At 46.3% G+C, this 14,176-nt stretch overlaps 1 protein-coding gene across 2 annotated transcripts in view; it reads left to right on the plus strand.

Moving 5' to 3' along the window:
* The first annotated feature begins 4,109 nt into the window (after positions 1-4,109).
* The window catches only part of SLC38A1 (solute carrier family 38 member 1), a 69,905-nt gene continuing 59,838 nt past the window's right edge, over positions 4,110-14,176 (plus strand). The window contains exons 1-2 of one of the 2 annotated variants that reach the window (XM_058558440.1): positions 4,110-4,401; positions 4,566-4,739. The gene's annotated coding sequence lies outside the window, so the exon portion shown is untranslated. The remainder of the gene's footprint in view (positions 4,402-4,565; positions 4,740-14,176) is intronic. The other variant, XM_058558441.1, reaches the window with a different exon arrangement.

The raw sequence follows: 14,176 nt of genomic DNA on the forward strand, positions 1-14,176 counted from the left end.
ATCAGACGGGTATCATTACTCCCTTTGGCAACAAGCTAGGAAGATGCACTTAACAATTGGCCTGAAGAATGATGCATAAATGTCAGGTAAATTAGACATTAAACTTTCAGGACTGATCACTGGCCTTGGTTCTTTAGTTTACCTTGAATGAATGAGACTGTACTGCCCTACAGACACAATCCCTAATGAAACCGACTCCCTGCTCACCTAACAGATAAAAAATAAGCAACTCTACAAACCTAAGCTGGGCCAAAGTCAGAGACAATAGACATTTTTTAAGAGGCTCCCTCTGGGATTTTAATTTTAATTCAGTTTAGAGTCAGTGGGGGTTGTTGACCTCCTGCCAGAGCCAATTACAAATCTGGCAAGAAAGAATGGTGATGACAATGCTGGAAGAGGTGACAGTAGGCCCTGTCACAGTGCTACCCAGTGGGGTAGGACACACAGCGCCATGTCTCTGCAGAAGGATGGCCAAGACAAGTGGGGACTCCTTCAGCTGCAAATTTACTTTTTGCTGTGGCTGCTTAACTAACTCCTAGTGTCAAAATACTGTCATCTATGGATGAGATTCAAGGAACATCAAGAATGTTAAAAAAGGGTCAATCAGGCAAAGAAATGTGATTACATCAGTCAAAGACAAACCAATAGTTTTAAAGACCATCTGTTGTTTGAGGGTAGACCCTATAAATAGGAATAAAAGACTGATTTTAGAATAAATAACACTTTCTAATGAGGTCATATTTGTTCAAGATGGCTGTGCTACTTCTGTTACAAGTAGGAAATGGCCAGGACACTTATTCTGAAATAAACTTACCAGTTGATTTTTCTGATTTTCATCATTGTTAAAATTTAGACTCTCCTATGACAGTTCTTTACAGATTAAAAAGAAAAACTATATATATTCAAAAGAGAGTTTTGATCCTATTACTCAAAATCCATGCACAAGAAGTCTGCTAGTATCAGGGCAGATGTATTTGGAGAGCTTTGCAAATCCATGGCAGAAAGCATGTTTTCTCTGGAAGCGCACAGCTGGTGTGACCCTTTCCAGCTGTCCTGTTGGGCAACCCAGATGGCAGGCGAGGGCAACCCCATGAGTACAGGGTGAAGCTGAGAGGAGTGCAGATGCTGCTTAAGTTCAGGCTGAATCCTCTTTGGGGTGGATTGACCCTTCTTCCCACAGCTGCCCCTCCTTCCTAGAACCGTACAGAAAAGGCCTATGGGGCCACCAGAAAACTCTCAGGTGACCTGAGGTGAACCAATTTTCCCTTTACAGTACAGATTGCTTCTCCAGCCACATTTTCAGAGCAGACACAGAATTTTATTTCTCAGTTCCACAGGGCAGCCCACAATAATACCTGTTAATGTGTCCTGACCACCTCAGTACCATTTTGGGAAATTTACTCAATTGGGAAAGTCCACAAAGAACATTAGAAACTATCAACATGAGCCCTGGGAGCTCACAAACCTATTACAGAGCAAATTGACTCCCTGGGCTCTCTGGGGATACGGGAGGAGTTCTCATCTGAAGGCAGAGTGGCCCTGGATGCATCCCACCTCCTAGCCCTCCAAAGAAGGCTATTCCAGCATGGCGGAACATTCTAGAGCCAGGCGAAGAGAATAGGCTTTGAGTCAGCTCTAGATTCAAGACCTAGATGTGCCAACTAGAGCTGGGTGGACTGGGATCAATTCCCTAACCTCTGAATCAGGGATGAGGATGGTCTGCTCCTCTCCGGAATGTTGTGAGGATTAAAGGAGAGACCATCTTTAAGGTGCTCAGCCTGTTGATTGTCTCTCAGTAAGCACATAGTGAACATAGGAGTCGTGGTGACACCCTTTGCCCACATTTGAGACCAGAGCAATTGGGTTTAAGTGCTGAGCCACTGAAAGGAGCTTCACCGACAGCAGTCCTGGAGAAAACCTCATACTGAAGTTATCCAGCACTGGTTCTGAATACTTCCTCCCCACTCCTTTCCCCCACTTCTCCACACAGCAGCAGTCTAGCCTCCACGTTGATGTCTACACTCCAGTTGCAGGGTGTCAACTAAAATCCAGATGAGGGGTGAAACTCCAGGCCCAAGAGCGTCTGGTTGCACATGGTTGTAGCATCACGGTTGAGACTGAGCTGGGCTTTGGATTCAGACCTGAGCAGGAATCCCTCCCTCACTCGCCATCTCAGCCCCTACTGTCTTAGGTGAACATGGCCAACTGAGCCGTTTTGAACCTGCTTTCTTGTTTATACGAAGAAGATAATACCCAATTCAGTCATTGAAAGGGTTAAATGAGATCATATTTACATGTAAAGTGCTTAGCACAGTAGCTGGCACAGAGTAGGAACTCAATTCATCACCATTGAATCCAATTCAAAAACTGCTAGGTGACTGCAGTCTTTTTGGTGCATTGAAACTAGCAAGTAAATTAAAACTGTAATCAAAAGATAAGCTTGAGATCCAACGCTCTCCAAACAAACATTGGTGTGTACACATTGTGCTTAATGAGGTAAACATTTCAATGGGCTTATGGAGCTCTGCTCACACTTTACCTACTTTGCCTATTCGGATTTCTTAACCTTATTCACAAGAATTATTTGTGCCAGGCAAGGTGTACACTATTTAAAATTAGTAATTTAATACTAAATTAGCTTCCTCTAGGAAGGAAGGGGTGAAAGGACCAACCTTTTGATGACCTGTAGGATATTAACATGATGGGGGTACTATTTACCCTCTTTTTCACAAATTGAGAAAACGGGACTAGGATCAAAGTTAAGCAGGTGGGGGAAGCAACAAGCGTCAGAGGCAGAATTTGAATGCAGGTCTACCCAGCGAGGCTGCCCATCCCTGTGTCCCCTTCTGCTTGCACTGACTTTACAGTTTCTCAGGTTTATTCAAGAGTGAGCCTTCTAAATAGGGTTCTCAGGAAGCCACTGTTGAACTAATAAAGACCATTTACTGCCATTCGACGGGAATTAGGATTTTAGTCAGTTCTGAGGAGGCTGACATTTGGTTGTCCTCTCGCTTTTCCAGCGTGATAAAGAGCGACAGCCACTCCATTACAGTGACTACTCAGTCCGCCCGCCTGAAACGCTCCAGGTAGATTAATTTTGAATGATGATTCACCTTCCTTTTCCTGTTTTGATGGAACACGGAGACTGAACCATTCCTGTCAATAAAAAGCTCGTTTCCAACCGGCAAATTCGCGCTATAATGACAGTCTAATTGGCTGACGCGCAGGTGGGATTTCCTGTCGCCATTTTAAGGAAACACAACTCCATGCAAAGAAGTGCCCAGTCAGTTAAAGGGGCTGTGCCTGGAACAAAGAGTAAGCAAAAGGAAGGGAAACGGGCCCAGCTGCCCTCGTCCCCTCCAGCCTGCTCCCCGGCTCATCCTGCCGGCAGGATTTGGAGCGTCCCTGCCCAGTTGACCCGGGGGTGGAATATGTGGGGTCTCCAGGGGGGGGCGAGAGCGGGCTCCCGCCTCTCCGCGCCTAGGCAGGTGCGCGCTCCGAGCTCAGCAAATCCTTCAGGTCGCGTCACACCCAGTCCCCAAAACAGAGCTCCACAGCACAGATCTCGGGGAGGGCTGGCGAGGGCTGCGGGTGCTGGATCCGGAAGAGGGGAGGCACTCCCACTGCGGGTTAGGGACAAAGGGTTTCCAAAGGGGCCTGCGCTCTCTGCTCCCCCGGCCGCTTTGGTGCCCTTCCCGCCAGCCCGGGCCGTCTCGGTGCCGACCCCAGAGCCAACACACCGCTTCATCGCTGCCCGCAGCTCCAGGCGCTGCCAGCGGCTCGCGGGGCTGCGCGGGGACCAGCCACTCCAGCGGCCATCCTCATGCGGCGCCCTTCCCACAATGCAACTCCCTTCGCTTCCTCGGCTCCGGCCCGGCTTTGGCGTACCCCAAAATGCCCCCCACTCCAGCGCACAACCTCGTCTCCTCCTCCCGCGCCCTGTTAGCCGCTCCCACCTCCATCCCCAAGGGCTCCAGTCTCCAGCTGCCGCCGCAGTTGGTTTCTGGGCTCACTGCCGGGCCCCAGGAGGGCGTAGGGCAGGTGGCCAGGCTGCGCGCAGCCTCCGCTGCCGGTACCACCGCCAGTGCGCCCGGCACACGCGCGCCCCTAACCCCTCCCTCACCCCTTCCCCGATGCTCAATCTCCGCCAGCCGCGGTCGCTGCATCCTCAGCGAGCGGCAAGAGAGAGGCAGCAAGGCGCGGCCGCCAGCAGAGACACCATGTGACGGGCATCGCTCACTGACACACAGCTGTGATTAAAGAGCGACGGCGCGCGGGACGCAGAGGAATGGCCTGACTTTCCCCGTTAAACCATCACGAGCCATGGATGCGCAAGGGCGGCGCGCCCCCCAGTAGGAGAATGAGTACGATTCGAGACCCTCGGCGCCCGAGCGTGTGGATGTAAGTGCGAGGCTGGCGAGCAGAGTGTGGGTGGGGGTTAGTGGTGGGGGAAGATTCTGATGCAATCGGCCCGGAAAGGAAGAGAGCCAGGAGAGCGCGGGCTGGGGCAGCCACGCCGCTCTGCCTGAAGGTCGCCGCGAACCTCCGCCCTTCACCTTGCTCAGAAATCCGCCACGCCAAGCCAAGCCTCCCCGCCCAGCCCTCGCTGACGGAGGCCACCTCTTCCCGGCCGAGGCAGCCAGACCTTGACACAAAGGACATCACTCGGCCAGGAGAAAGTCCCGGAAGGACGGACACCTTGACGTCTCCTTTTGCCACTTTTCTCCTTACCGCCCGAGGTAAGGTGATTTTCCGTGCCCGGGGAAAGCTGAGGGAGTGGCGGCGGGGAGGAAAGGGATGTTTTAGATGTGAGAGGAGGCGCTAATGTAGAAGTCATCCATGCGGGCTTGAAAGGAAGGAGTGCGCGGCTGTGCCGGATGCCTTTTGCTTTTAGGAAAGGAAAAGTCCAGGTCCTCTGTTCTTCCCAACGCACGCGGCAGCGTGAGGAGGCGCAGGGGCCCCTGATTTCACCTTTGCGTGGGCTGTGGTTTACTTTTTTGGTCAGTTTTCATAGTGGCTGAGTGTGGCACCAGATCTGGTTAAATTATACGCGGGTCAGGGACCACGCGGGTCTGGAGGGAGAGCGCAGCCGACTTGATGTCGCGACTGCATACCCGAGGAATGTTTGAATCCCGGACATTTGGGGGGGATTCCGTGTCCGCAAGGCCCAGAGGTGAGCATGTGATGTCCCCCGGGGTGTGCGTGGGCCGGCTGGGTCTCGGGGACTGGCCGCCGGCTGGGGAAGGGAGCCGCGGAGCGCGAGTCATCAGGGGCACGTTTTGCCGCCCCTTCCTCGAGCTCTGGCCCTCTCTCAGTAACCACGGCGAGTAGGAGGATGTGGCGGGGGGGGGGGGATGACTAAAGGATGCTGGCAGTGACTCACTGCCCTTTCCCGCCCTGAAGAGGTTCTTCCGAAAATGAAGGAGGGGAGAAAGAGTAGTGCAGATCTGAGAGCCGGGATCCACCGGAGCTGGCGAACAAAAGGCCACTGCTTGCGCGGGGCCCGGGCGCGGACTGCCCTCACCTCCCCCCACCCCCTCCTCCCACCCCCCGCACCTCGCTCGCTTCCCTAAACGTCGCCACAAAAGGCCTTTCAACTCGCCGCGTCGGTGCCGAGCGGAAAGCGCTCCTTCGCCCTAGTGCGCGCCCCGGGGCGCCCCCCTTCCTATAACCCTCCTCCCCCCGAGCATCGGGCTCCTCAGCACCCACTGGGACCCCACAGGCTACGGGGCGGGCTACCTGGGCGCTTATTCCCCGTGGAACCGCCCGCCCGGGGTTTGGGCTGAGCTGTAGCCAGAGAAGGTGCGAGTGCATATGGCGGCAAAAGGAATTTCGCGGTCCCAGCGTCACGGCGTTTCGGGGTGCCTCTCACAGGCTGTCTTCGGCTCGGGAAGGTGGTGCTACAATTGAAAGTCCTTTGTGTCTCGCTCTGCGGCGCGGAGCCAGTTTTTATAGCACTGTTTCTCCGGTGGAAGCCTAATTGCCGCCGAGATCATGTACTTTTTTCAGACGAGTCCGTGGTGATGGATGGAGGAAGAGCGAAAAAGACCCCAGCGCTAGGAAACGGTGCTTGTTTGCATTTGGAAGGGGATTTGACATCTCTGCAGTCGGTTTTAAATTTTTTAATATTAGGGAGAGGAGAGAATCAGTCTATGATTTTCAGGCTGCAGGGGCCAGCAAGGCTGTAATTTGTCACCTTGATGGAAGAAACCGTGCGGCAACTCGTGCTTCTGACGTCAGAAGGACAACGGAAATAAAACCTGAGCTAGGTGGCTGGCTGGCCTTATTGTTAAACATCTCACGCTGGGTGGATTCTCCTGAAATCCATGCAAAACGGCCAAGTCGGGCCACTGATCCGGTGTGGGCCTCCTCAAAATGGCTTTACTCTTCAGGGTCGCTTTAGTTCTCAGTATGCCGCCTTAGGCATCCGGAAATCCGCCTAGTTTGGTTTGAGGTCTTAACCTTGATGAAGTTTATTCACTTATTTTTTTCAACGTATTCAGTGAGTATTTCCTACTGAGAGCTTATTGTGTGGCAGGCAGCCAACGAAATAAAGTTCCTGCTTCTGTGACACTTCCATTCTCCTGGGGGAAAGAGACAATGCTGGCACATACAAATGAATTTCAGATACTTGTTAGTGCAATAAAGAAATAAAACAGGCTCATGTGATGGGGGAGGGTGCTTGAGGTAGACGACCATCTGGGAGGGCCTGTGTGAGAGGGTGACATTTGTCATGAGACTAGGAGGCCAGGCATTCTGGCTATTGCTAGTCTTGTCTTTTGCTTGGTAATATTTGAGGGCAGTACCCAGTCTAACTCGTTATTGTTCCCCTAGTGCCCAGCACAGAGTGGCTGCTTAATAAATGCCTGTTGGATTGAGATCATGGCCAAGCCATCTCGTTCACCTCTTTATGTTGCCACCTCTGTTGTTGCCATCCTTTCCTTTCTGTATCTCATTATTTGTTCCCCTTCTCCTGAGTTGAAACGGTAGAGTCATTTTCTACTCTGCTCTTCTTTCTCTCTTCTCGTCTGCTCACTCCTGAGCAGTTACCAGGCCCTTGCAAATGCTCCTCAAAGTTGTCTTCTCATCTCCATTCCTACTGCCCAAGTTCAGGTCCCTGTCGCCCGACCTCGACATGGCAATTCAGGTAGCGTACTGGGATATAAGAATCATGAAACAGACATGAAGGTGCCATGAAGAACCCAGCACTCAGAGGAGGAAGGTGCAAGTGCAGCACGTGATTAAGAGTGAAGAAGCTGATTAGCGAGGCGTGACAGCTTTCTAGTTGGTCTCCCCACTACCAAGGTCTGCTCCCCAAGTTCAATCTTGACACTTCATGAGATCTGTATTTCTAAAACTCAGTTCACATTTTTCAATGACCTTGATTTTAAACACCTTCGGGGGGCTCCCACTGCCTTCAATTACAGTCTGAATTCCTCAGCCAGGCACTCAGGACCCTCCACAATCTGACTCCTCGCCCCTTACCCTCTCTTTCTCCCAGTTCACCCTATGCCCTCCCTGTCGCTTTTCTGCCTCAATATCAGTGTTGATTCCAGACTGGAATGTCTACTGAAATCCTATATATTTGTGAAGCCCTAGCCCAAATAGCACTTCTCTACCTCTTCAAATAAGTGTTCGCTGATCGCCTCTTGGCATTTTTATAATGATTTATCTTTCACTTTTTGCACTATTGTCACTCCTGGTGATGGAAGGTGGAGGATAAGGCCGTAGGCTTCGAGTCAAATGTATATCCCAGGTCTCAACTTACCAGCCCAGGGACCTTGGGCAAGTGTTCTAGCATCTCTAAACCTCAGGGCTTTTTTTGTTTGTTAAACAGGAATGATGATGATGATGATGGTGGTGGTGGTGGTAATGGTACCCATCTTATTGAGTTATCCTGAAGATTTAATTAAGATAATGGATGTGAAGTGCTTGGCTCTGTGTTAGCACTCCATATATATTGAATTAAAAAGGACTTCAGGTTTCTCATCTATGAGAGGAGGTGGGGAAGTTGATCAGTAAAGTTCCCCTTACCTCTGATATTCTATGAATATTTAATCATTTAAAAATACTTTTCTGAAAATAATATCTTAATAGAAACTGCCTGAATCTTTTCAGTCTCTGGGAGAATATGCATCTATGAAAGGTGGTGTGAGGGTAAGGGAAGCATGTCAGCTCGTTCAAAAGTGCATCATGGACTTCAGAAAAAGACACCTTGGAACACTAACCCTAAATTGAGTTTTTTAAAAACATTGTTATACTTATTTCTGAAATCTGATCTCATTATATTCCTTGGTTTTTTAGAGACCACCTCTGTGTTAGGGTTACTTACTAATAGTAAAGGAATTCAGTGACTGCAAAGGCACCACGGTTTGGGGAAACTTTGCAAGTGCTGGGCTTGCAATCAAGGAACTCTGCCTCCAGTGAAGGTACAATGTGTCTTTGCCAATAATTAGCTCAGTATAATTGGGTAGTTCATTTAACATCTTTAAGCCTCATTTTCTCATCTGTTCAGTGCTAAGCATAGTGTCCGAGCTGCCGAACTCACAGAGTTGTGAAGATACAATGAGAATAGAGCTGAGAAAATCCTTGAACAAGTTAAAAGAACTATTCCAGATGATAATCATCTGGAGTTAAACACTCTGCTAACCTGCGATTTTAGATTAGTGATTCTCAACTCTGGCTTCACATTAGACTCAGTTGGCATCTTTTGAAAGCTACCAGTGTGCAGACTCTATGTCCAGAGATTCAGATTTAGTTGGCCTGGGGTGGAGCCCAGAGACGGGAATTTTTTCAAAAAACAACACCAGGGATAATTCTAATATGCTGTGGTTTAGATTTAAAAGCAAACAAAACACAACCAGAAATTAAATTATGACCTCTGTATGTTGTTTGATAAAGTCTTAGTGACGCGAAATTGTTAGCTTGACTGACTTTTCTTCTGATTCCACTAAACCAACCAGTTTTGACATCATGGAGCTACAGCCTCAGGTTACAATTTAGAACCTGAGTTTTCCCAGGCATGGAAGCCTGTCCGGTGATACAGCAGGGCCACATAAAGATTTAATGTGTGGATCTCACTTTCCATCTCTTAGGAGTGACGAAGAAGATTGGAACAGAAAGAGACAACGGAAAGGAAAAGGAAAAGGACAGGCTGTGGCCCCAGGTATGGGAGGTGGGGGCTCTGAGTGGGAGAGAGACAGGACAGAGTACAGAGAAAAGGTTGTGTTTGATTTATTGAGCTGGTTTTGTTCAGGTTGCAAACTGGTGGCTATGTTTGAACCAAATGAAGCCTGTGGGTATATTTTGCGTGATCTCCGCTCGCTTTTAAAATTGTTTGGAATTAGTTGTCAACATTTAAATATCAGAATTTCACTTAAAATCTGGATTTCTGGCATTTCTTGAAAAAAATCCTATGATCTGGCTTATTCCTGCTGAAATAGATGGAACACATTTTCTCCAGTTCTTTATGCCCAATCTGCCTTGCTCATGTATCTTACCTACCTGGGTCCCTGCTGCATTTGGTTTTAACCATTGTCTAACTCTGTAGATCTTACTGCTGGCCGCACATTAGAATTCCCTGGAGAGCATTGCAAATATCTATGCTTGGATTCCATCTTAGACCAATTTATCAGAAACTGGTATGTGTTGCGGGGTTAGGGGGGTGGAGGGGTGTCACTGTTATTTTTTTTAAAGCTCCGAGGTAATTCCTAAGTCTAGTCAGAACTGAGGACTACTAGTCTAAGTCACCTGTTCGAAAGATTTGTCCACAAGCCCATCTTCCTATCTCTGAAAGTGATCCATTAAGAAAGAGTCTATAGAATCATACATCCAGAAGATTTTACACCTGGGAGACATCTTTGAGAGAGCATTGGTTAATCTGACTTTCCTATTTTAAAGTGAGAAAACACAGGCCCGGAAAGAAGAAAAAATTTGTTCAAGGACTATACCATGATTTGGTATTGGATTATATGGTGTTTTAGTATGTTTTCTCTTTTCAAATAAAGGCATATTTAAAAAGTTTTTTTTAATAAATGATCTTCTTTTCATGCACCACTTTGTAATGCTTTAAAATTCTTATTATTTCTGTTTTTCCTGAGTATTTTGTTGGGAGTTAACTGTCATAGCTTAACTAGGGCTTAAAAACAAAGACATTCCCATCCATTATTTTTAGTTCAATAGCAATCCTTGATCAGACATATCATTAGAGCAAAAACATGCATGTACAAAGAAAAAGAATTTTCTCGAAGGCTGAAATAGTCCAGGCTGTTTTCATCTCCATAAGTTTTTAGAAATTATTTAAATCTATAAATTTTCAGTTGATGAGAAAGATTTTTAATTTTGTGGTATTCTCATTGCTCAAATACACTCACTGTTCTAATTAAATTAAGCATCAAATGTTGTTGTTTTTAGTGTAATATACATTCCATCCTCCTATATCCAGAGTTACAGATTGATTTCATTAACTTCTGAAGTTCAGCAGTATTTTTTGTCTTAGAGAAATCAGAGTAGTTTCAAAACATCTGAATATGGATAGGTTAATTCCCAGACATCCTAGGCTGGGCATGTTGATAGACATTTAAAAGATCGTATGGGAACCGAACAGAAGAGGAATTATGGAGCGTAGCAGCAGGTGTCAGGATACTGTAAACAAGAGAGGACGCAGGGGACAATCTGTCCGAGGAAGTGAGCAGCTCATGTCCCTGCCCCATGTAGAAAGGGTCCGTACTTGTCCCTGGTGAGCTTCCTTTAACACAGGGATGCACACCTTCGGCATACTGACTTTGCAGGCCGGTTAACTCTTTGTTGTGGACAGATGTCCCGTGCATTGTATGATGTTTAGCAGCATCCTCGATCTCTCTCCTCTAGAAACATGAAGCACCCTCTCACTTGTGACAACGAAAAATGTCTCCAGACATTGCCAAATGTCCCCTGGAGATGGGAGCCCAAATCGTCCCCAGTTGAGAACCACTGCTTCACTACAACTCTTTCTCTGGACTCTTAGAAATCATGCCAAGAATTCTCAAACATTCCAGGCCTAGGGGCCAGGATGTTAATGATAAATACTTTCTATTTATATACTATTTTATTTATATACTATATACTATTTTATAGTTTTAAATGTATTTTCATAATTCCCACATGCCCAGGTCAAATGTAAAGAAATTAAGTGGCAGACTTAATGAAAACTATGAGATGGGGCTGTACACCTGGCTTCCTTTATATTCCTCCTTTTGTTTTGTTTTCCTGGGGAAATTGTGTTTCTGAGGATCACTGATATATTGTCGCAGACAGATGATCATAGCTTTCTTTTTAAATTTAGTCATCATCATTATTGTTAATACATATATCCTCTCACCATGTGCTAGGGAGCTATGAGGTCTATGGCCTCTGTCCCCAAGGAGTTGAAACTGTAATTAGGGAGAAGGATAACTACATAAAACAATTAGTAAAATATATTAGAGCCCTTGCTATAAGCCAATGAGTAGTCTATACAAAAGTGCTGTAAGAATTTATCACAAGTAAATAACCAACCGGGGGTTGGTCATTGGAGAAAGACATCACAGAGAGGTTGGTTTGAAATTTTTTTTAAAAAATCCTTACAAGCAAGCAAACTGGGCTTTGAAAGAAATGTCATACTTCATTAGGTACAGGCTGGATGACAAGGTGGGGGAAGTGTGTTCAACACAAAGAGAACGGTGCACAACACAAAGCAGAAAGCTGCATAAGAGTAGATCCACTGCAGGAATGGAAAGTGCAGAAGGAATGTCATGGGAGAGAAAATTTAAGGGATTATGAGCAATTTGGGCTTTGAATTTGAGGTGCCAGAGATTAGACTTCACCCTGTAGACATTAGGAACAGCTACGATTGGCAAGGAGGGAAGAGGAATGTGCAGGACACATATTTTCAGGAAGAATCTGTGTCTGTAGATGGGAGGGGCTACGGATGAGTAGATAGCATGGAGGAGAGCGGCTGTGGCAAAGTTAGGGTTGTGGAAGGAAGGGACATTATGAAGGAATGTCGATAGCGCTCGGTGACTGATTAGATAGGAGGTAGCATTGAAGTGATACCCGGGTTCCAAGTCTGAGTGATGAAGAGAATGAACATTATCTTTAACAGAAATAGAAAAGCTGATGCGTGAGGTCCAGTGGTGTGTTCAGTTAGGCACATGGAGTTGGAGGTAGTGGCAAACAGCCACGTGGAGAAGTCCAACGGGCAGCTGGAGTTGAAAAAGAATTTATGGAAATTTTTCTGAGCAGGAAGGAACCTAAGAGATCATCTCTCCCTCCAGCCTTCTCATTTTACAGATAAAGAACATGTGACATATTAAGTGATGTGATCATTATCAAGTAGTATTTATGAGGGAGATCCTATTTCATAAGCAAAGGAATTCTAGTTTTGTAAAATGAAAAAGCCTGGGAAGAAGATCTGAAAGATGCACTTGTGGGATGAAGCCTGACACAGGCTTTAAACCTTGAAAAAGAAGGAATTTGGAGTGTGTGGAGGGCCAAAGAGCTTCCCCTACCCTAAGGGTGGGAGGGAGAAGGGAGCTGGCAGAGGAGACAAAGAAGCAGTGCTTCAGAGGATGCTGTGAGGAGCAAGTCATAGAGGTCAGTAAACAGTGCTCCCTACTGTGGAAGGAGTTGAAGAGAATATGGATTGAGAAATGGCCACTAGCCTGATTAGAAAGCAGTAGCAATAGTAGCAATGATAGTCACAATAGCTTACAAGAACCAGGCCAGGCGCTGTTGTAAGTGCTGCACATGGACCCAATCATGGAATCTTTATAAGGACCATATGAGGTGGGTATTTATTACTTTATCTCCATTTTACAGATGAGGAAACTGAGGCAAAGAGAAGTTAACCGACTTGCCCAGGGTCACACAGCTCCTAAATGGTGAAGCCAGAATTTGCCAGTCGAGCATGGTTTCAGCGGAGTGATGAAGAGAGGAGTATGTTGTTCAGACTGCTGGCAGTGAAGAGAGGGAGGGGGTGGTAGTTCAAGGGTCAGACAAGGTTGCTTTCCAGATATGGAGCTGAGAATGATGACTGACAAAAGTTGGGGGAAGCTAGCAGAGAGGAAGTGGCAACACAAAGTCTTAAGAGAGCAGAGACGACTAGCACTGCTTAAGCCATGTCTTGAGTAAGAAGAGAGAAAACACCTTTTCTTCTGAGATTGCTTATAGGATCCCAGCCTGTTCACTACCAAAGGCCATTTTTATTATTTCTCACCTCCCAAGGACCCCAGGTTTTCAAAGATTTTGAGTATCAATTTTAAGCTTTTATTTTAATTGAAGTATAATTTATATGCAATGCAATGCAATGTCCAGATCTTAAGTATATTGTTTAATGAGTTTTCACTACAACTTTAATATATTAATTCATGTCCCATTTTTGTTACTCAAAGCAATATAAAATTGCCAGTCAGAATCTAGGATTATCACTTCAAGTTAATACAATCTAGTCGAAAGGAAGGATACCTGACTTTTTAGTGAACCTGTTTGGCCTGTTAGAGGCCTTTTGAAATACAGAAAAGCAGCTCATAGATCCATATTATTACCCTCTAAGAGCCCCAGGATCCAAGAACCCCAAGAGGGTAAATGGACTCAGTCAGTTATGGGAAGAGATGGCAGAAAGAAGGGGACCATCATTGGCCTTAGCCTAACACTTTCTGAAAACCTAGCTATCATAACTGATTCTCAGGAGTTGAGCTAGGGGAGGTGTGATTTTATTAGTTCTTCAGAATAAAAAACCAATAGTGATTCATAAAAATTCACAAACCCACAGCTAACATCATACTCAACGGGGAAAGACTGAAAGCCATTCCTCTGAGAACAGGAACGAGGCAGGGCTGCCCACTCTCACCACTCCTGTTCAACATAGTACTGGAGGTTTTGGCCAGAGCAATTAGGCAAGAAAAAGGAATAAAAGGAATCCAAATAGGTAACGAAGAAGTGAAACTCTCACTATTTGCAGATGACATGATTGTATATATAGAAAACCCTAAAGAATCTGTTGGAAAACTGTTAGAAACAATCAACAACTACAGCAAAGTTGCAGGGTACAAAATCAATCTACAAAAATCAGTTGCATTTCTATATGCTAATAATGAACTAACAGAAAGAGAGCTCAAAAAGATAATACCATTTACAATTGCACCAAAAAGAATAAAAT

This window comes from Diceros bicornis, chromosome 17, assembly GCF_020826845.1.
Source record: "Diceros bicornis minor isolate mBicDic1 chromosome 17, mDicBic1.mat.cur, whole genome shotgun sequence".
In the NCBI taxonomy this organism is placed as follows: domain Eukaryota; kingdom Metazoa; phylum Chordata; class Mammalia; order Perissodactyla; family Rhinocerotidae; genus Diceros; species Diceros bicornis.